Source organism: Thamnophis elegans, chromosome 8, assembly GCF_009769535.1.
Source record: "Thamnophis elegans isolate rThaEle1 chromosome 8, rThaEle1.pri, whole genome shotgun sequence".
NCBI lineage: Eukaryota > Metazoa > Chordata > Lepidosauria > Squamata > Colubridae > Thamnophis > Thamnophis elegans.
In genome coordinates, this window is record NC_045548.1 from 76,608,020 (window position 1) to 76,632,020 (window position 24,001).

Sequence of the window (24,001 nt, forward strand, 5' to 3'; positions counted from 1 at the left end):
AAGACCGACCTAGATTGGATCCTGGAACATAAATGGAGTTGGAGTTTATTCAATTTGTAGGCTGCCCTATTCCCCGAAGGGACTCAGGGCGGCTGAACAAAAGCCAAGGGAGGGGAAATTACAAAAAGTAAGACCAAAACAATCAGACGATACGAACAATTTAAAAGCACAACAGACACAGCAAATTCGAGTAGGGGGGGGGGGAACTCAACCCCAGGCTTGCTGGGACAGCCAGGTCTTCACGGCCGTCCGGAAGGCCCGAAAGGTGGAGAGGGTCCGAATCTCCACGGGGAGCTCGTTCCAAAGGGCCAGGGCAGCCACAGAGAAGGCCCTCCTCCAAGTAGTGGCCAGCCGACATTGGCCGGCAGATGGAATACGGAGGAGGCCTAATCTGTGGGATCAAATGGGTCTGTGGGAGGTAATCGGCAGAAGGCGGTCTCTCAAGTACCCAGGTCCAATACCATGTAGGGCTTTATAAGTAATAACTAGCACCCTGAAGCGTATCCGGAGACCAATAGGCAGCCAGTGCAGCTCGTGGAGGATAGGTGTAACGTGGGTGTACCGGGGTGCACCCACAATCGCTCGCGCGGCTGCATTCTGGACCAGCTGGAGTCTCCGAACACTCTTCAAGGGCTGCCCCATGTAGAGCGCATTGCAGTAAATGACTGCTAGTGATGGAGAACCTTTTCAGCATCGAGTGCCCAAAACTGGAACGGGTGCTCCTGTGAACATGCTGGAGCGCCCAAAACCCAAAGACCAAGCTGGCTGGCTGGTGCATGCTTGTTTTTTTGGCTGTTTTCAGGCCATTTTACAGGCCTGGAAAACAACCCCCAAACCAGCCTGAAAACAGCCCGAAAAAGGCCCCAAAGCAGCCTGGAAAACGGGGCCCGTTTTCAGGTCGTGAAGACCAGCTGGCTGGGGCGCATGAGAAGTAGCTGGTGATGGAGCATCGTGCCCACAGAGAGGGCTCTGCATGCCACCTGCAGCACGCATACCACACGGTTTGCCATCACGGGCCCATGCAATGCATTTGTGGGAAGCTCCCCTCATCCCCGAAGGAGGAAATATTTTGGGAAATATTAAAACATTTTTTTTTAAATGTATTATTTCCCAGCATGCTCTTAAAAGGCAGAAAGCAGACACCTTATCTCGTTGAGAGCACTGCCAGCTTCCAAACACAAAGCAAAACTTGGCAATGTCTCATAAGTGGAATTTTCTGGACCGAAGGAACAAATTGTTTCCTGCAAAAGCCCACTCCCCATTTGCAACTCTTTCGTTTCCTCTGGGAGGGGCCAATCACCCACAAGGTGTGGATTTACTCTTAAGTCGACCCTGGTTTCTTAGCTGTTCTTGTCTTCTGCGCATGCATACACTGGGAACAGGCTCCAGCTGTTCTTCTGCCTCACTGCTGTCTAACTCCCTCTCTGCGTCCGAGGCAGGAGCCCTCGTCTGAGCTTTCCTAAACCCCCAAAACTGGCCCATGTTCCTCCCCAACCTCCTCACTGTCCCACTGTCCGTCCCCTGGGTCACAACACCCAGATGGATTTTCCAGTTCCACCACAAAACCGCGTTCGACTAAAGCGCGCTCGACGAAACCGCGTAGCTGACGTCATCACAGGGCGACAACAGCGCGGAGACAGAAGCACGCTGTAAACGCTAAACCTAAAATTAACCCCTAAACGTAAACCTAACCCCCCGAGACCTAATCCTAAACCTAACCCTTAACCTAACCCTAAACCTAATCCTAACCCTTAACCTAACCTTAAACCTAACCCTAAAGCTAACCCTTAACCTAACCCTAACCCTAACCCTAACCCTAAACCTAACCCTTAACCTAACCTTAAACCTAATCCTAAACCTAACCCTAAACCTAACCCTAAACCTAACCCTTACCTTAAGTTGAATCGGCTTGCTTTCAAAGCGCTATTTAAAGAGCCCTTCTTTCTCCGCGCTTGCTGTTGTCGCCCTGTTGATGACGTCAGCGACGCGGTTTAATCGGGCGCGCTTTAGTCGAGCGCGGTTTTGTCGTGCCACGGATTTTCCTTCCAACGCAATAATAATATTCAGACTAGGAACAGATCAGGTCGAGATGCTACTCTAAAACCTATCACCGCTGGATTTTAAAAATAATCTTTCCAAGGAAGTATTGCTCATTACCTAATTTTTTTTTTTTTTTTTAGCCTTCCAACTGGAAAGTTTAACCGGATGCCAAACTCACCGAGAGTCTTCCTTCATGATTTCTTAAGCCGGTTGGGCAAAGTTACTTGGCAGCTCGACAACCTTTTGCACAAATCTGCTTTTTAACGAAGCTCCTTTTAATTTAATCAACAGAGGAAGTCCACTAAAAATGGAAGATCTAATCTTTGCAGCCACCTGGGTCCTTTTTCTTGTTCCCGAAAGCCAAGATTTAACTCCGCTAATTTTTCAGGGGCCAAAATTGTGGTTTTGAGCCAACGGGTTAGGGTTAGATCAATGGGAAAACGGGCAGCCCCCAACGTACGACCACAATTCAGCCCGACATTTCTGCCAGTAAAGTGAGACATTTGTTAAGGGAGTTTTGCCCCATCTTGCAAGATTTTTTGCCCGTTGTTAAGTGAATCACTGCAGCTGTTAAAGTTAGCCACACGGTTGTTGAGTGCATCTCCCTTCCCCGTTGACCTTGTTTGCCAGGTAGCAAAAGGGCATTACATGTCCCCGGGACATTGCATCTGTCGTAAATATGAACCAGAATTTCAAATCACATAACCACGGGGATTTCTTCCATGGTCGTAAGTGCGAATAACGGCCGCAAGTCCCTTTTTTTCCATAGCCGTTGTAACTTCCAACGGTCACTAAATAAACTGTTAAGTCAAGGACCAGCTGTATACAGTAAAGTCTTCATGTATTCAATTTGGTTTGATATGTTGTTAAATCAATCGATCACTGAAATAAAAAAAATATTTTACAGCAGGGGTGTCAAAAGTCAAGGCCTGTGGGGCAGATGTGGCCCGCAGGCTACTTAGATTTTACCCGTGGTGCCAGCCTGGAAATATCAAAGAACCGGCCCGTGGTGCCTCTGCTGGCCAAAACAGGCTGTGGGGGGGACTCGTGTGGCCAGTTTTTGGCCTCCATGGCCTCCTCCAGCCAAAAGCAGGCCGCGTGGGAGCCTCACGAGACCCACCTTCAGCCTGCTTTTGGCTGGCGGAGTACTGTGGGAGGCTGTAAATGGGTTGTGCGAGCCCCCCCCCACCCCACTTTGGCTGGCAAAGCGCTGGAGGCAGCCAAAAACGGGCGTCACAAGGTCCTTGCAGGGTCCGTTTTCGGCCTGGACGATCTCCTGCAGCATTCTTGCCAGATGAAAATGGGCCACGCAATAGCCTCATGATATGCCTGCATGGTCTGTTTTTGGCCTCCCGCAGCACTCTGGCGGCCCAAAAACGGGCTGTGTGGGAAACTCGCCAGACCCATCTGCAGCCTGTTTTTGGTCGGCAGTGCTGCAGGAGGGCTGTGAGGCTGAAAATGGGCCGCAGGGGAGGGGGCTTTGTGAGCCCCCCCCCCCAAACCCCACTTGGGCTGGCAAAGTGCTGCAGGAGGCTGTCCAGGCCGAAAAACGGGGAACGGGGTGTGTGTGTGTGCAAGGCCGTCCCATGCCTCCTGTTCTCCCCCCTGTTCTCCTCCTCCCTCCCGGTTAGGACCTGGAGGGGAACTACAATGCTGACCTGGCCCTCGAATTAATCCAGTTTGACACCCCTGTTTTATGGCTTTCTTCCTTTGGAAAGATCGTAAAGTTCATGCAATCTTTTTTTTTTTCCTGGATAATTTTTTTTTTATTTTAAACACATAAACAAAAACAAACACATAACATTAAAAACAACATAGGAACAATAAGTTCCATCGTATATCATACAGCAGTTCCAAATCAGTTTCTTTGCAGTTAGTGTTTTCCCTACTATACATTTCTATCTTTCATTCATAATCTCCTTATTCGTTATCCATTTGTATGTACATTTCTTTATTTGTGTTTTTTATTTGTGCTGATAAATAAATAAAGGGAGACTAGTATAGATCTATTTCAAGCTATTTAGCTCTCATCAGCTAGCCATACCCTTACTGGGATTTGAACCTTTATTTATTTAAACTTATGACCAGATATTATTTACCTATATTATGCTATATATTTTTACTATCATTTGTTCTCTTACATATAGATTATAGATATACATTCACATAATTATTCTTTTTCTTCGCCATTCTTATATTATTATTATCCCATTTGGAAGGTTATAAGGTATAGTTTAGAATGCTTTGTTTACCATCCTTCGCACCTGCTAAGACACCACCTTGTTTTCTCTTCCTTTCTCCCTCCCTTCCTTCTCTACTTCCTTCCTTCCTAGTCTCCATCCCCTTCTTCTTTCCCTTATCTCTTCCCTACTCCTACCCTTTTTCTTCCCCTTCCTACCTTCTCTCCTTCTCTTTCTTTCTCTCCTTCCCTCCTCTTCTTCTTTTTCTCTCCCCTCTCCCCACCTTCCCTTACAATCGTGCAATCTTATCCAAAGCATACAATGGCTTTTTCAAAAAGCCGTGTGGCTAACTTTTGAAGAGCCAAGGTGGCGCAGTGGTTAAATGCAGCACTGCAGGCTACTGCTAGATCAGCAGTTCAGCGGTTCAAATCTCACCGGCTCAGGGTTGACTCAGCCTTCCATCCTTCCGAGGTGGGTAAAATGAGGACCCGGATTGTTGGGGGCAATATGCTGACTCTCTGTAAACCGCTTAGAGAGGGCTGAAAGCCCTATGAAGCGGTATATAAGTCCACTGCTATTGCTATAAAAAAAAAAGAGATGTTTACTTGTTCGTGGTTTGCAGAGACCAGCAAGGATTTTAAGGGCGTCCTTAAAAACCAACCACAAGGATGTCACAAGGACCTTTGAGGAGCCCATCAGCTTCGCTGGACTCCATGGAGAGAGAGAGAGAGATTTGTCCCCAGGTAACCTTCTCACTGGCTTGAGTAGGAGTTCCCTTACTCCTTGTATAAGGAACATCTTGTCACCTACTACCAGTTGCTGAGAACTTAAGAGTAAACTTCCTTTATTGTCCTGAACGAATATTGAACTGAGATGATGAAGGATTTGCAAGGTGAAGGAGAAAGAGAGAGACATTTTTACTACAAATCCCCGGTACGTGTAGATATAACGTTAAAGAAAAGAACTGTTATTTGTGTCAGGATAAACAGCCTACCCAGGTTGACAAAGTGAGCTTTCACTATTCACATAGAGGGATTGGATTTTGTGATTGGATCACTCCTACGGGCAGCTCATCTCGGTTTACAAATCCCCCCGCAAAAGAAACCGGAGCCGTCATTTGAAACCATGTTTACCAAATGCCCTGCAGAGATTCACTCAAGACAGGGAGAAACTCGATTAACCAAAGACAAGCAGACCACGAACCTCTTCGGAGCCGGCAGCCCCTTCTCCACTAGTCCCCCAAATAGATCGGATTATTTGACAGGTAGTCCTTGGCTTATGACCATCTCGGAAGCCAACATTTCTGCTGTTAAGAGAAACACTTGTTGAGCTTTGCCCGATTTTATGAGCTTTCTTCCCCCGGTTGTTAAGGGGATCGACACGAGTGTTATTAACAAGGTTGTTAAGTGAATCTGGCGCCCCCCTTGACTTGACCTCTCAGAAGGTCGCAAAAAAAAAGGGTTTACATGATCCCGGGGACACTACAATGGTCATAAATCTGAGTCAGTTGCCATATTTGAATATTGAGCTCATGAACGGGAGTCATAAATGTGAGAAACAGTCATCAGTATACCAGAATATCAGAGTTGGAAGACGCACGTAAATTTGATAAATGAAATAAAGGTAATCCTCGATTTACAACAGTTAGCAATAGCAATAGCAGTTAGACTTATATACCGCTTCATAGGGCTTTCAGCCCTCTCTAAGCGGTTTACAGAGTCAGCATATCGCCCCCAACAACAATCTGGGTCCTCATTTTACCCACCTCGGAAGGATGGAAGGCTGAGTCAACCTTGAGCCGGTGAGATTTGAACCGCTGAACTGCAGATAACAGTCAGCTGAAGTGGCTTGCAGTACTGCACCCTAACCACTGTGCCACCTCGGCTCAGTTCACTTAGCGGCCGTTCTTGTCACAACAGCACTGAAAAATATGACCATTTTTCAGTTACGACGGTTGAAGCACCCCAAAATGAAACACACAAAATGTTAAAAAGTTATGATATTTATGTATCTACCACATTGCCCCTCCTCAAATAAGACCTCCCTGGATAATAAGCCCAAATGGGCTTTTGAGCGCATGCGCTAAAATAAGCCCTGCCCTGAAAATATTGCAACACAGAAGCAGCCATGAGGTGACCACGCTCGCCGCCTCCTGCACCTCAAAAACAACAAGACCTCCCGAAAATAAGGCCATGTGCTGTGCCAGGGTGGTCTCATCAAAAAGCCCTTCCTTCGGATCTTGAGATACAGAGGGGATTAGTGGACCCTTGGGTAGTAATACCCAATCATGGCACGACAAAACCGCGCTCGACTAAGCCGCGCCCGATTAAACCGCGTCACTGACGTCATCAACAGGGCGACAACAGCGAGCGCGGAGAACGAAGGGCGTTTTAAATAGCGCTTTGAAAGCAAGCCGATTCAACTTAAGGTAAGGGTTAGGGTTAGGGTTAGGTTAAGGGTTAGGGGTTAATTTTAGGTTTAGCGTTTACAGCGTGCTTCTGTCTCCGCGCTGTTGTAGTCCTGTTGATGACGTCAGCTACGCGGTTTCGTCGAGCGCGCTTTAGTCGAACGCGGTTTTGTGGTGGAACCATACCCAATTGGGTAGAGGCTTTAGCCTTATGCAATATTGACTTAAATATGGAAGGGAGGAATAAGCCAGTAAAGGCAGGTTTTTCAGGAGGAGGATTCTCAGATGCAGAGACTCTAGAAAGAGTGCAGAGAAGAGCATCCAAGATGATTAGGGGACTGGAGGTTAAAACATACAATGAACGGTTGCAGGAACTGGTCATGGCTAGTCTAGCGAAGAGAAGGACCAGGGGAGACATGATAGCATCTTCCAACATTTGAGGGGCTGCCACAGAGAAGAGGGGATCAAGCTATTCTCCAAAGCACCTGAAGGCCAGACAGGGAAGAATGGATGGAAACTGAACAAGGAGAGATTCAACCTGGAAATAAGGAGAAATTTTCTGACAGTGAGAACAATCAATCTGTCAGGCCTGGAAACCATCTTATGCATTGGTTCTGCCACAACCCATGGAACAGAAGTTGCCTTCAGAAGTTGTGGGAGCTTCATCACTGGAGGCTTTCAAGAAGAGACTGGACTGCCATTTGTCAGAAATGGTGTAGGGTCTCCTTCTTGGGCGGGGGTTGGACTAGATGACCTACAAGGTCCCTTCCAACTCTGTTGATCTATTAAGACTAATGATAATCTAGGTAAGGGAACCAATTTGAGTTTGGGATGCTTGTAAGGTGACTGTGATACAAGGGCATTTTTATACAATACAATTAAGCAATTAAGAGGAACGTGGATGAACGAAATCCAAAATGTGCTACAAAAAATTAAACTAAAGGAGAGGAAACTCCAGAATTCACCGGAAGATCTTAACATACTTAATCAACTAAAATGATTGCAGCAACAAATTTCTTAGTTTCGGATATTGAAAAGAAACGGAAATAAGACAAAACGATGCTTTTTTGAACATGCAAATAAACCAGGGAGATGGTTGGCATATAGAAACTGAGAAAACAAGAGAAAATGATAACTAAAATTCAAGAGGAGAATAAAATGGACAGCAAAAGCATTCAAAGACTTTTAGAATTAATATGCCAATATACATAGAGAACAGGAAAGACCCCTGGCCCACGAATAACCAAATCAATTCTAATTATAACAAGTAGTCCTCATCTTACGACCAAGAGCGAAACCAGAATTTGGTTTGCTGGAGCAAAATGGTTGCTAAGCGAGTCACATCCAATTGTAAGACCTTTTTTTTAAAACCATGCTTGTTAAGCAAATCACAGCACTTAATTGAATCATATTGTCGTTAAGCAGATCTGGCTTGTTTGTTGGAACGTCGCAACAGCAAACACACAACTCCAAAACATGAGGTACATACATACCGTTGGTCCATAGTGCCTGAAAAATTTTTATCGCAAGTTCATGGGGTTGCCGTGACGGTCGTTAAATGCGAACAACGGTCATAAGTCACATTTTTGAGGGCCGTTGTAACTTTGGGCGCTAAACAGATAGTCGTAAATCAAGGATTATCTGCAACGGGTTAAAAATGGAACGATTATGGTGATGTACATCAAACCCAAACTTTTGAGGGGCTACAAAGGAGATGTAACGTTATCACGATGAGTTAAAAAGTCCAAACCGGAATCGTGTCCACCAGGGTGAATTAATTTCCTGGGAATATGAAAATTTGGCAGAGGGGATTTCTTGGCCCTTTTCCTTTCACACAAGAATCCAAAAATACCGCTCCCAGCTGCAATGGTTTTTTTTTCTCATTTAGTACGTAGGGGACAAGTTTCTCAAAACTCAGGACAACACCCCGTGAAAGGGGTCAGCGGAGTCGGTAAACTGGCCTCTTTGGAACTGCTGGGAGGCCAAATTTCGAAGGGAGCCAGGGGTTTCCTTTGCTTATTTGGGAAGCCCAAAATACATCTGAAGGAGGAGCAGAAGCAAAATGGGAACATGCGCATAAATTATCCCCGAATAGCACACCTCGGGGTAAATTCTCAAAAGATGCATTATGCAAGCAGACAAGTTTTACATATACGTTGTTTGCTTATATATATATATATATATATATATATATATATATATATATATATATATATATATATATATATATATATATTTCCTCAAAGGTACGATTTTAGTTTTCCAACTCTTTCTAAATATGTTGTCTACAAATTTAGTGTATGCATGTGTGTGCACCTTGTTTCCCTGAAAATAAACCCTCCCCCAAATATAAGCCCTCCCCGAATATATTGCAACACAGCAGCAGCAGCCATGAGACGACCACGATCACCGCTTCCTGCACTTCAAAAATAATAAAATAAGATCTCCCCCAAAATAAGGCCAAGCACTTATTTTGGGGGTCAAAAGAAAATAAGATCCTGTCTTTTCGGGGAAACACAGTATGTATGTGCGTCTGTGTGTATGTATGTATATACGTATATTATTATTGTATGTATATTGAGAGTTTATGCACCGGAAAAATTTTTTTGTGTATCTAATCACACATAAAGAATTCTAATTCTTATTCTGTTCTGTTCCTATTTCTATTCTACCGTCGCATCCCAATTCTATTCTATGTACAGTGTTGTGACTCAGCAGACGTCTTCTGTGAGTCTTTTCAGGATGCAAGCTGGGGCTTGTTAGGGGTATATTCTGGGGATAAAAGGAGGGATGGTGCCACGCCCTGGTTGCAGGAGTCAATGTTCCTTGGTTCGTTCAACATTGATTGATCATCGGTCGTGGTTTATGTAAGATACACTTGGAGAAGTGCTTTGTTTCCCTGTAAGCCTGATTCAAGGCTACACTTGAAGAAGTGCATTGCTTGTAAGAGTTTTTGTTTGGTATTTTGTTATCTCGTTAGAGATTTTATTTATGTTATTTTTGGGCTCGCAGCCAGTCGGAGCCGAGAACTGATAAAGAGAGTTCCTTTTAAGTTGCTTGCCTGTCGTCTGTTATCGAGCCGAGAAGGGGGGGACAGAACAGTACAGTATATCACAGAAGTGAGTACACCCCTTTAGATTTTGTAAATATTTACGTATATCTTTTCATGTGACAACACTGAAGAAACGACACTTGGCTACAAATTAAAGTAGTGAGTTATACAGCTTGTATAACAGTGTAAATGTGCTGTCCCCTCAAAATAACGCAACACAATCATAAACTGCCGGCAACAACAGCCGGACTGGAAATAGCAAAGGACTGGCTCACGGTGCCTCTGGTAGCAAAAATGGGGTGCGGCGGGGAGGAAGGTGCATATGTGCCCCTCCCCATGTTTTCGGCCTGGATGGAGGTGAATGCTCCAACACTGGAAGTTTTAAAGAAGAGATTGGACAGCCATTTGTCCAGAATGGTATAGGGCCGTGACGGCAAATCTATGGCACACGTACCACAGGTGGCATTTGGAGACAATTGTTAGGACAATGCAAGGCTGACTTCAACCTTCTTTTTTGGCATTTTTCGTGCTCCGGAGGCTTTAGGGAAGCCTCCTGAAGGCAGAAAATAGCCGTATGGGCAAACCTGAGCTCCATTTTGCCCGTAGAGCCATTTTTCGCACTCCGGAGGCTTCAGGGAAGTCTCATGTAGCCTTTGGGGGCGGGGAGGCTGTTTTTGCCCTAGAAAGTCTCTGGAGCCTGGGGAGGACAAAAAATGGGTCCATCGCGCATCAAAAGCAGGGGGGAGGGCGGGGGCCACACGCATAGAATTATGTGTGTGGGCACCCCCACGCGGTTCACCGACAAATGCACGCTTGACAAAAGCGACAAAACCGCGGTGAGAAAACCGCGAGGTCAAAATCGTGCCGACGAATGCGCCCAGAAGCGCGCCGACAAATGCACGCCATCAAAAAACAACAAAAACAACATAATATCCCTAACCTTAACTTAAATCGCGCTTTTGTCGGCGCGTTGTTGTGGACGTTTATGACATCACGGTGTTGTTGGCGCGGTTTTGTCGGCACGCTATTGTCGGGTCACGCCCCCACATACACCCCGCGCTCCCCCCGCTTTTAGCACGCAATGGGAAAAAGGTTATCCATCACTGGTATAGTGTCTCCTGCTTCAATGGGGGGAGGGGGGTTGGACCAGAAGACCTCCAATGTCCCTTCCAACCTTGTGATTCTATATTTCATTGGTATTTTCTGCCTTTGTGGAACTCAACGGGACGTCCACTAAAAAGCATCATTTCCTTGATTAGGTTATTTCTTCTAAAACCGAGCCAGCTGGTGAAGATGCTTCTCTTTGCGAGGTCCTTCAAGACAAAAATGAACCCAGAAATTGGAGTAATCGAAAGGGAGCAGACAGACATGCGTGCAAACTTTTTAGAGATTAAGAAGAGGGAAGGGGCATGTTGGCATGTCACCAACTTGCAGAAATCTCCCGCCCACCAGTTTGGGGGATGAAGTTGATGCCTAGAGGTCACCTTCTGAAGAACTTCAGATTCACAGAGCCATTGCCAGCTCGCCTCCCGTCCCACAAAAACAGCTTTGTTCTTCCTGGATTTCTCCCTCCCTCGGAGCCTTGCACCAGCCATTCCAATCTGAATTTTGCCAGCAATTCATACGATTCTTCTCCCTTTCTCTGATGCTAAAGAACAAACCCCAAATCTACATTTATAGGACCGAACGTTCAAAGGCACAAAGGCTGCTTTTGAAGATAGGAGACGCAGGACAGTATTAATTGGGATCGAAGGTCACTCTTACCAATTTTCTACCACTAGCTACAGATGCCAAGTTGGCAGGGTTGCTTTTGAAATTTGCATTTTCTTGGCCCCCGCTAGGAAGATTTTGAAGCTCGGTTTAATAGGTAAAGAAACCTACTCCCCATTCGAAAGAAAAGACCTTTGATAATAAAACCTTTGAAACGGATTAAAGACTCTCTTATCTGATCCGCATAGCAGGACGTACCAAAGGACATCCATATAAAACATGAAATTTAGAGGAGGCGTTCCTTCATTCCTTCAGAATAAAGCCTGGAAGGGACCTTGGAGGTCCTCTAGTCCAACCCTCTGATCAAGCGGGAAACCCTTATTTTATTTCAAAGAAATGGATGTCCAATCTCTTCTTTAAAACCTCCAGTAACTTCACATCCCACAACTTCTGGAGGTAACCTGTTCCATTGGCTAATTGTTCTCACTGTCAGGAAATTTCTCCTTACTTCTAAGTTGCTTCTCTCCTTGGTGAGTTTCCATCCGATGCTTCATGTCCTGCCTTCATGTACTTTGGAAAATAAGTTGACTCCCTCTTCTTTGTGATAGCCCCTCAAATATTGGAACACTGCTATCATGTTGTCCCTAGTGTCTTCATTAAACTTCTTGTTGTTAGTTGCAAAGTCGTGTCTGACCCATTGCGACCCCATGGACAATGTTCCTCCAGACCTTCCTGCCCTCTACCATCCTCTGGAGTCCATTTAAGCTCACACCGACTGCTTCAGTGACTCCATCCAGCCACCTCATTCTCTGTTGTCCCATTCTTCTTTTGCCCTCCATTGTTCCCAGCATGAGGCTCTTCTCCAGTCAGTCCTTCCTTCTCATTAGGTGGCCAAAGTCTTTGAGTTTCCTCTTCAGGATCTGGCCTTCTAAAGAGCAGTCAGGGTTGATCTCTAGGACTGACCAGTTGGATCGCCTTGCAGTCCAAGGGACTCAATGCAGGAGTCTTCTCCAGCACCAGAGTTCAAAGGCCTCCATTCTTTGGCGCTCAGCCTTCCTTATAGTCCAACCTTCCCAGCCATCTATTGCAACTGGGAAAACCACAGCCTTGACTATACACACTTTTGTTGGCAGGGTGATGTCTCTGCTTTTTAGGATGCTGCCTAGCTTTGCCGTTAAGCTAGATGTATTCAATTCCTGCAACCATTCTTCATATGTTTTAACCTTCAGCTTCCCAATCATCCTAGTTGCTCTTCTCTGCACCCTTTCCAAAGTTTTTAATTGCATGGTGACCAAAACTGGATTCAATACTCTTAGGTGTGGTCTTACCAACGCATTATAAACTGACATTAACACTTCACGTGATCTTGGTACTATCCCTCTGCTAATGCAACCTAGGATTGCATTGGCTGCACCCGCACACCGCTGGCTCATATTTAACTGGTTATCCACTAAGACTCGAAGATCCCTCGCGCAGTTACTACTCTAGAGTCAAATTTAACCTCCTCTGTACCTGTCCATTGGGTTTTTTCCCCTCCCTAAGTGCAAGACCTTACTTTTCTCTACATCAAGTCAAATTGTGTTGGATGGATAACATTTTATTTGGTTAGATCCTGATATGACAGCTCTGAATCTGACGTGCGTCATTCGACAAGCTTTTTCACTCTTTTATCTTCCAAGCATTGTGATCTGGCTGCAAGATTGGTGCTGGAAAACATGTGGGCTGTTGGGCCTTGAGGGACATTTTCCTTCATACTCAGCATTCTTCTGCATGGAAGAAGCCTAGATTAAAATCCAGAGATGCCCTCAGTGAAATGTGACCGGCACTGCAGATATGGGCGCCCACGAGGCAATTCCCACGTTAAATGGAATCTGAGATGGGAAAGAGGTGATGTGTGAGATATGCGATGATCTATAAGATATCCAACCTAAGGGTGAACATCTGGAGATCTTCCGCAAGAAAGACACCGTCTCCAAGGTCATCATGTTCCATGGTTATGTGATGTGGCCCAGCAGGAGCCGTGGAACTGCCGATGGACTCCGATAGCGAGGGACCCTATGAGTTGGCTCTGAAAGATGTGGAGGACCCTGGGCAGGGTTCAGACTCCAAGCAGGGACCAGAGAGGCTGGTTGGCCACCAGGAGGTACCTGAGGCATGGAGCAGTGGGGAAGATCAAAGGGAGTTTGTCCCTGATGCCAGGCAACATAGGGTGGAGAAACAGAGGCAGCGGTTATGGAGACAGACTCATAAGAGATAATCAAGCCCAGGTGATTGTGGCTTGGCTCCTCCCAAGAGAGTATATAAGAAGAAACTTTGGGAGGAGTCCTTTTGCAGGACACAACCGTTTGTAACAATCTTAACAGATGTGGCATGAAAGGTTGTAAAATGAAGCAAAACTCACTTAACAAATGCTTCACTTAGCAACATAAATTTTGCGTTCAATATTGGTCATAACTCAAGAACTGCCTTGATCTATTATTATAATCTGTTATATGAGAATATAAATAAGCATCACACATCCAGCTAGTGACATCATCATGAATTAACCAGCTGCCATTCACTACAATTTGTTGTTAAATGAGACTACCATTTGTTGTTAAATGAGACATCTGGTTCAGTGAATTTTGCCCCATCTGACAAATTTTTTTCCTCATAGTTGTTGTTCCGCGAATTCTTGCCCCAATCTTACGAATTTTCTTCCCATAGTTGTTAGGTGAATCAATGCAGTTCCTAAATTGGGAATCTGGTTGTTAAGTGAATCACAATGGGTTAGGTCCACGGAGGCTGTTTTTGATACAACAGCCACACCAAGCCCCACATCAGCTGTGACAACAACCGGAGGCTAACTCCAAATTGGGCCTTTCGAGGGTGCAGTTCGGGGCCACAAGTCTAAACTGTATTTGTGTGATTCATTTCACCGCAATAAGGATCTCCAGGTGGCTGCACGGAGATCTCAATCTTGATTTCCAGAGGTGTGTCCCGAAACCTAATTAAGAATTTACAGACTACAATTAAACCGGCATTTGAAGTGAATTGTGGGGGGAATAACATTCCTGCCGATCGGAATCAAGATTTTAGCTAGGTAATTTAAAGAGCGAAAATCTGGACGCACCAAACCAACTTCCCAGTTGAGAAGAAACTTTTTCTGGTGAAAAAGTATGGTGGCAATGCTCGAAGAAGCCACCTACTTGTTTACAAGTAGTCCTTGATTTACAGCAATTCACTTAGTGACTGTTCGGAGTCACAACAGCACTGAAAAAAATGACTTATGACCGTATTTCACACAACCATCCCGACGGTCAAGGGATCAAAATTCGGAGAAACTGACGAAATAAACAACTGACAAAGTTAAGATTTACCAATTGGAAACTAGTGATAATCCTTGACTTACAAGTTTATTTAGCGACCGTTCTAAGTTACATCACTGAAGAAAGTGACTTATGATCGTCTTTTACACTTATGACCATTGCCGCATCCCCATGGTTAAGTGATCAAAATTCAGCCCCTTGACAACTAACATTTATGACGGTTGCAGTATCCTAACCCCTTTTTGCGACCTCTGACAAGCAAAGTTAATGGGGAAACCAGTTTCATTTAACAACCATGTTATTCATTTAAGAACTGCAGTGATTCACTTAGCAAATGTGACATATTCAAGACATTTAGCACCTTCAGTTACCTTCCCACCAAAGCTGGTTCCTATTTTTATACTTACATTTTTTTTTACGTGCTTTCGAACTGCTAGGTTGGCAGAAGCGGGGACGAGTAACGGGAGCTCACTCCCTTAGGGGGAGCTAGGGATTCGAACAGCCAAACTGCCGACCATTCTGATTGACAGGCTCAGCGTCTTAGCCACTGAGCCATTGCATCCCCTATTAATTTGCTTAACAATGCTAATTATATTCTTAATCTCCACCCCTTTTCCCCAACCACTGGTACAAGAAATTCCATGTTTGATAGTATTGTGTCTTCTTTCTGCTTAATTCTCAATGTCAATCTGTCCATTTCTGCACAATCTAGTATCTTAATTATCTCGTCTTGTGGTTTTTCTTCGTTTTTCCAATGTTGCACGAATATAATCCTCGCTGCTGTTACAACATGTAGTATTAAATACATACTTTTCTTAACTAATTGGTCTGCTATTATACCTAATAAAAACAGTTCATTCTTTAAAATCGACATGTTCACCATCATCTTTTTTTTTTAACCATCTGTTTCTTTGGCCCAATTTTTTATCACCAGGTTAACTTATCTTAACTGCAGTGATTCACTTAACAACTGTGGCACAGAAGGTCAGGAAATGGAGCAAAACTCACTTAACTGTCTCGTTTAGCAAAGAAATTTTGGGCTCAATTGACCTCAACTTACTGCCGAGCTTTTTGATTGATAAGCTCAGCATCTTAGCCAGTGAGCCACCGTGTCCCCATAAGTCTGCATTACTATTACTATTAGTCTTCTCATCGTTCCTCCTACTTATGACTACAGACTGTAACTTTGTTGCTTGTATCCTTACGATTTATAGTTTCCTAGTATGATCTGATTGCTTCTTTGTACCCGCTGACTATCATTAAGGGATATGATTTTTGACGAATGTATCTTGTTTTTTTATGTACATTGAGAGTATATGCACCAAAGATAAATTCCTTGTGTGTCCAATCACATTTGGCCAATAAAGAATTGAATTCTTTCTATTGCTTTTTATTCTTCCCTATCCTATCCATCTATCCATCCATTCATCATTCATTCAATTCTACTGTTTTTTATTCTTCTCTATTTTATTCTATTCTATTGTTTTTTTATTCTTCCCTATCCTATCCATCCATCCTTCATTCAATTGTTTTTATTCTTCTCTATTCTATTCTTTTTTATTCTTCCCTATCCTATCCATCCATCCATCAATCATTCAATTCTACTGTTTTTATTCTTCTCTATTTTATTCTCTTCTATTGTTTTTTATTCTTCCCTATCCTATCCTATCCTATCCTATCTATCATCTATCTATCTATGTATCTATCTATCTATCTATCTATCTATCTATCATCTATCTATCTATCATCTATCTATCTATCAATCAATCAATCATCTATCTACCTACCTACCTACCTACCACCCATCTACCTACCTACCTATCACCCATCTACCTACCTACCTACCTACCCACCTTTCTATTGCATTATATTGTATTGCATTGTAATATATTCTAGTCTATTCTATATGAATGGTTGTAACTCAAGGACTAACAAGCTGAAGGCCATAATGAATCTCCCTGATCAATATGGTGAGATCCTCGCAGGTTAATACCTCTTTCTTAATTTAGGTATCATCTAAGAATTGGGCTAAACACTATTAAATTCGGAATTTTATACAAACTATTAAGGCCCAAAGCAGCCTAAACGGCTAAATTATCGTTCCAAACTCAGAGAATGGATCCATAAAAAAACAAATTAAAGTGGAACCGATCCAACTTTGCTTTGATGGCGTACTTTTAATCCGGCCAATAATAAGGGCTTGAAATACAGGTTAACTCCTCCACTTACAACAGTTCACTCAGTGACTGTCCAAAGCTACAACGGCACTGCAAGGAGTGACTCATGACTATTTTCACACTTATGACGTGGCGGCCTCCCCGTGGTCACATGATTAAAACTCACTCTCGGCAATTGGTTCATACTTATGACCATTGCTGTTTCCCATGGTCGTGTGATCTCCTTTTGCGATCTTCCGACGAGCAATGTCAGATTCACTTAACAACCGAGTTCCCAACTTACAAAACAGCAGTGATTCATTTAACAACCGCAGCAAGAAAAATCGTAAAATGGGACAAGGTTCACTTAACAGGTGTCTCATTTTGCGACATAAATTTTGGGCTCCGTTGTGATCGTAACTCAAGGATTACCTGTCGTGTACAGATAATCCTCAACTTACGACCAACCTCTCCGAGAGCCCTTAGAACCCAGATTCAAAATTCTGACGGCTGGATTCCCACCTTCATGGCTGCACTTTGGCCACCAAGACCACAGCTGTAGCCATTTGTGGCATCCTGCGGCCACGTTATCTCATTTAATGACGGTTTTGCAAAAAAACACAAACAACCCCCAGGAATTTGCTTTTTGTTTTTTTGCACAAGCATCTCCTAGCAAACCATCGAATAATTCACAACCACGTCAAAAACAATGCTCATAAAATTAGATCACTCCCTTTGGATGACTCGATTAACAACCGCTATCAATACTGACCATTTTAGGCAAGCTCCATTACAGTCGTAACTTGAGGACCTGTTTAGTGCAGCTTCAGTGGCTAAAAAGACGCATGAGCTGTAAACACACCACCTGTCTTTGCGCTACCTGTCTCCCCCCCCCCCAGGATAACACCACAGATGTGGAACAGATGTTTGATCCCAGGAAGACACACAGCCGAAGCAATGTTCTGCCTTTGATCCCAGAGCGTGGCTCTCCTAAAACTCTTTTAATGACCAAAAAACGGCCGAAGACTAAAGCTCCAAGGAAGTTTTGAATTCCTTCTCTACAGGCCTGCAAAGATTATCCGGTGCATTCCTGTATTTAAAAGTTACGTAGTGCAACATTCACATATTAAAAAGTTACATGATGCGCGCCCCGTTCTGTGCATGTCTAAAGGCCACAGACAACTCTACGAAATGCCATGTCATAACTACAGGCCTCTTTTGCAAGGGCTGATGCCTTCGTGCTTGCAAGATAGATAGATAGATAGATAGATAGATAGATAGATAGATAGATAGATAGATAGATAGATAGATAGATAGATAGATAAGATAAGATAAGATAAGATAAGATAAGATAAGATAGATGATGGATGGATGGATGGATTGTTAGCTGATAGATAGCTAGATAGAGGATAGCTAGCTAGCTAGATGATAGATGGATGATAGCTAGCTAGCTAGCTAGCTGGATTGTTAGATGATAGATAGCTAGATAGATGATAGATAGATGATTGATAGATAGCTAGATAGCTAAATGGATGGATGGTTAGATGATAGATAGCTAGATAGATGATAGATAGATGATTGTTAGATAGATGGATGGATTGTTAGATGAGAGATAGATAAGATAGATAGATAAGATAGATGGATTGTGAGATGATAGAGAATAGATAGATAGATGATAGATGGATGAATGGATTGTTAGATGATAGATAGATGACGGATGGATTGTTAGATAGATGATATAGATGATAGATAGATAGATGGATGGATGAATGGATTGTTAGATGACAGATAGCTAGATAGAGGATAGATAGCTAGCTAGATGATAGATGGATGATAGCTAGCTAGCTGGATTGTTAGATGATAGATAGCTAGATAGATGATATAGATGATTGATAGATAGATGAATGGATTGTTAGATGAGATAGATAAGATAGATAGATAGATAGATAGATAGATAAGATAGATAGAGGGGGTGGGAGGTCAGACTGTCAAGAAAGGTGCCTGGACCCAGCTTTCCTGCCAAAGGTAAACATGGTCTTTCACCAGGTGCAGGAGGTGGTTCTTCCAGACTTCTGCCCAGACCCGACCAGGGAGCAGGAGCACAGTTGGCACCATTTAGATGTAAGAAGGGCCTTACAGATTTACCTAAGGCGGACGGCGGAGTTTCATAGGTCTGAGGCTCTGTCTGTATCCTTCCAACCCTCGTCACTAGTGAAGAGGGTCTCCCCGTCCACCATTAGCCAATGGATCCGTCTGGCCATTGCCCTCACCTACGAGACGCAGAACTTGCCGGTTCCGGCCGGCATCACGGCCCACTCCACTAGGAGTGTGGCCACCTCGGTGGCCTGAGCCTCCCAGGTCCCTATAGAAGACATCTGCAGGGCAGCGACGTGGGCATCCCCGTCGCCCTTCATCCGGCACTACAGGCTGGATGCCTTCGCATCTTCCGACACGGCGCTCGGCCGCAGGGTCCTACAACAGGTCCTGCCGGATCAGTGAGGGCCCATCCTTGGGACGAAACTTGGGTATGTCCCATCTCTGGACTGTTATTTTAAGAGGTGTTTGCAGGATGGGCCAGTTCCCATTCTAGGTTAGATAGACAGTATTGGGGAGTGGAGGTGTCTCCATTGTGACTCGTTTTCGGGATCTCGGGAGCGCATACTGTGTTGAAACTGGGGGTGAGAGGAGCCCAGAGGCGTGGCTTCAGCTTCAACTCAGTCTCGAGGCCAATTGGCTGTGATAATACCATCTCTGGACCATCCTGCAAACCCACTCTGGAAAATGACAGTTGGTCTTACCTGAACTGTTATTTTAAGAGGCATTTGCAGGATGGGCCAGTTCCCATCCTAGGTTAGATAGACAGTATTGGGGAGTGGAGGTGTCTCCATTGTGACTCGTTTTCGGGATCTCGGGAGCGCATACTGTGTTGAAACTGGGGGTGAGAGGAGCCCAGAGGCGTGGCTTCAGCTTCAACTCAGTCTCGAGGCCAATTGGCTGTGATAATACCATCTCTGGACCATCCTGCAAACTCACTCTGGAAAATGACAGTTGGTCTTACCTGAACTGTTATTTTAAGAGGCATTTGCAGGATGGGCCAGTTCCCATCCTAGGTTAGATAGACAGTATTGGGGGGTGGAGGTGTCTCCATTGTGACTCATTTTCGGGATCTCGGGAGCGCATACTGCATTGAAACTGGGAGTGAGAGGAGCCCAGAGGCGTGGCTTCAGCTTCAACTCAGCCTCGAGGCCAATTGGCTGTGATAATACCATCTCTAGACCATCCTGCAAACCCACTCTGGAAAAAATATATGTTTTAAAGCAGTGTTTTCTACCCTGGCTACTTTTAAGATGCACTCCCAGAATCCCCCCAGCCAGGAGTCCACCCATCTTAAAGTAACCAAGCTTGGAAAACAGTTTTAGACCTCAAAACTGTCACTATGCTTTTTTTTTTTTAAATATCCCTCAAAATATTTCATCCTTCTACGGAAGGGGGCTTCCCACAAACTGCTACTAAGCAAAGTAAAGTTTTAGATCACACCCCGGTTGTTAAATCCATCTTTTGCAACGGTTTTCAATAAAACCTTAAGTAAGGCCACTCCTGCATCCAGTTTTGGTCCACCTTGTTACTAAAAAGAGGTTGGAAAAAGTGCAGAGAGGAGCAGCTAAGATGATGAAAGGCCCTTGAGTTGCAGCAAAGTCTCACGCCTCCCCGAAATTGGTAGTTTTCCAAATTTAGACAGCTCTTAAAACTGAGTCAGCTGTGTGCAGCCGCTGCCACCAAAACTAATACAATCCTCAGTTGTATAAACAAGAGAGAATTAAGATCATGTAAAGTTTTAGTACCGCTTTATAAAGCCTTAGCAAGACCACACCTAGAATACTGCACCCAGTTTTGGTCACACTATAAAAAATGATGTTGAGACTCTAGAAAGAGTGCAGAGAAGAACCACCAGGATGATTAGAGGGCTGGAGGCTAAAACATACGATGAACAGTTGCAGGATTTGGGGGTACCTAGTCTAGAGAAAAGGACTAGGGGGGGACCGTGGCACGACAAAACCGCGCTCCACTAAAGCGCGCCCGATTAAACCGCGTCGCTGACGTCATCAGCAGGGCGACAACAGCGACCGCGGAGAAAAAAGGGCGCTTTAAATAGCGCTTTAAAAGCAAGCCGATTCAAGTTAAGGTAAGGGTTAGGTTTAGGGTTAGGTTAAGGTTAGGCTAAGGGTTAGGATTAGGTTTAGGGGTTAATTTTAGCTTTAGCATTTACAGCGTGCTTTTTTTTCTGCGCTGTTGTCGCGCTGTGATGACGTCAGTTACGCGGTTTCATCGAGCGTGCTTTAGTCGAACGCGGTTTTGTGGTGGAACCGGGGGGGACATGATAGCTGTATTCCAGTATTTGGGGGGCTGCCACAAAGAAGGGGGGGGGTCAACCTATTTTCCAAAGCACCAGAAGGCAACATAAGAAGAAATGGTTGGAAACTAATCAGAGAGAGATATCTATGGAGATTCTCCGTCATTCAAATCACAGCTGTCCCAAAGATGCTTTTTCAAGAGGCCACTGGAGTTTCTGGTTTTTCTCTTAAGACGTTTTCCTTCCCATCCAAGAAGCTGCTTGGATGAGAAGCGGGGAAAAAACCAAAAAGTCCAGTGGCCTCTTGAAAAAGCGCCTGTGGGGCAATCAAGGAGAGAAGCAACATGGAATTAAGGAGAAACTTCCTAACAGTGAGGACAATTAACCAGTGGAACAGCTTGACACCAGAAGTTGTGGGTGCTCCAATCACTGAAGGATTTGGAAGAAGAGACTGGACATGTCTGAAATGATATATATAGGCTCTCCTGCTTGAGCAGGGGGGGCTGGATTAGAAGACCTCCAAGATCCCTCCCAGCTCTATTCTGATTGATTGGTGGACCCTTCTTTCCAAATTCTGCTCCATTCTAGACCCAACCTCAAGAACCAGGAAACCCCCAAGCATCTTCTTTTTCCAACAATAAGGTGGACCCCTCACTCATTTAGATTCAAATCCCTTCATCTGGCCATTTCCCCCTGGTTTCCCAGGGGAAAATGACCCACAATGGGATGCATTCACACAACCATAGTGGGCTTAAAGGTGGTTTGTTCCCTGCAATGCCTCTTGGAGCCCCGGGGTTGACTCCACCCGGCATAAGACAAGGAAGGAAAGGAAGAGAGAGAAAGAAAGATGATGGGGAAGGATGAAGGAGGATGAGGAAGAAAAGAGTAAGGAAGGAAGGAAAGAAAGAAGGAAGATGAGGGAAAGAAAAGCAGGAACGAAAGAGAAAATAAAAGAAAAAAAAAGAGAAAAGAAGGAAAGAGTAAAAGGAAGATGATGGAGAGGGATGAGGAGGATGAGGAAGAAAAGAGGAAGGAAGATGAAGGAAAGAAAGAGAAAACGAAAAAGAGATGGAAGAGAAAAGAAGGAAGGAGAGAGAGAGAAAGGAAGATGATGGGGAGGGACGAAGGAGGAAAAAGAAAAAAGGGGAAGGAAGGAAATAAGGAAGGAAGGTGAAGGAAAGAAAGAAAAAAGAAGAGAGAAGGAAGAAAAAAAGTAGGAAAGAAAGAAATCCATGCAAAATAATAAACCACGATTCCGATCATCCTAGCTTTCTCGTCTAGTCTGAATGCAACGGATGCAGGCTTAGCCTGCCGGGGTCGCTTCTGGGGGGGGGGGGTGGTTGTAAACCGGGTTTGCTGCTCAGCCCGATGGGCTTTGGAATCGGGGGTCTTCCTGCAAGACCCGGGGCCAGGTTTTGCACCCACGTGCACAATTAAGATTCTGCAAATCCGGCATTTGCTGCACACACACCCCTCCCCGGGTTCGGGTCTCTCGCCCTTCCTTCCCCTTCCCCACCCAGGAGCCGCTCCAAGGATCGGTCCGCAGAATGCCAAAGCAGCAACCGGGCGGGTGCAATGCAAAATCCGGGTTAGGCCTTTCGGTGCAATCGAAAGGAGGGAGGGGGGGGGAGAAGAGATTATGTTTATTTTATATTTAATTTAATTTTGCAACCGCGCAGAGTCTACCCCCCCCGCCCCGCTTGCAAATCCCCCCCGGGTTCGCGGACCCCCCGCAGAAAGAAGGGCGAGGCCCAAGCAAAAACCCCAACCGTGCAATGCATGCAAACCTCCCAGAAGAAGAAAAACCCACCCACCCAATTTCCCCCGGTCATTCTTCCCGGGTGCACCCCGGGCTTTTGCAACCCCAGCCTTGCACCCACCCCGCCTTGAAGCAGCTGAAGCCATGCACGCTTCTCGGGGAGGGGGGGGGGATAGAAAAGAAAAGCCGGGGTGCCCCCTCCCCTCCACGCGTGGGTGGGTGGGTGAGTGGGATGCATCCTCCCCGCGCCTTTCCCCACGAGCAGCCTTACCCGTATTTTGGAAATTTGGGGGGATTTTTTTTTTTTTTTTTTGCAAATCCGGAGCAGCAGCGCAGACCTCGCGCCTCCCGCGTGCAAAGCCCGGGCGGAAGGTGGGAGGAGGAGAGGGGGGGGCAGAGAGTGAGAGCGAGAGGAGAAAAAAAAAAAAAAGCCAGAGAGCGAGAGAGAGGAGGAGCGCGTGCGCAAGCGCGTGCAGGCAAAGGCGTTCCACCGCGGGAGGAGGGGCGCCAGAGCACAGCGAGCGAAGCAGCCAATCGGGCCCCGCGCACGCGGGCGCGCGCGCCAGAGCCGGCGTAGCCTGAGCGGCCAATCGGAGTGCGCCTCTTTCTTTTTAGGTCCGGGAACTCGGTCCCGCCCCGAGAGACAGAGAGGGGGCGTGGGGGGCTCCCCGGCCACGCCCCTTTCCTTCCCTCCTGCCTGCCTGCCAGACGGGAGCGAGTCCGGCTGCGGGCTGGTCACGTGATGCGGCGGGCGGGGGTCAGGGTTGCCCCGAAGCGCAGGGCGCGGCTCTGCTTTTGCAACCGGGCGCTCGCGGGCTCCTTGTGGGGGGGGTTGCCGGGGAAGGGTCGTTTCGGATGATTCCCTGTTGGGGAAATCAGCTTTGCGTCCGGTTTAGAGGGTTAGCGTCTCCGGCGTGGACTTTTTCGTGGCTTGAGGGAGCCTGGGTGGATAACGAGGGCCGCGTGTCCTACGTGCCCTACAGTACTTCTCGATAGCATAGAATAGAAATGAATAGAGTATTTCCACTTTTTGCAAAT

General features: G+C 45.5%; 1 protein-coding gene across 1 annotated transcript in view; it reads right to left on the reverse strand.

Annotated features, from left to right (window-relative positions):
• The window catches only part of PTP4A3 (protein tyrosine phosphatase 4A3), a 101,632-nt gene extending 78,290 nt beyond the window's left edge, over positions 1-23,342 (reverse strand). The window contains exon 1 of the mRNA XM_032223463.1: positions 23,235-23,342. The gene's annotated coding sequence lies outside the window, so the exon portion shown is untranslated. The remainder of the gene's footprint in view (positions 1-23,234) is intronic.
• Positions 23,343-24,001: the final 659 nt, after the last annotated feature.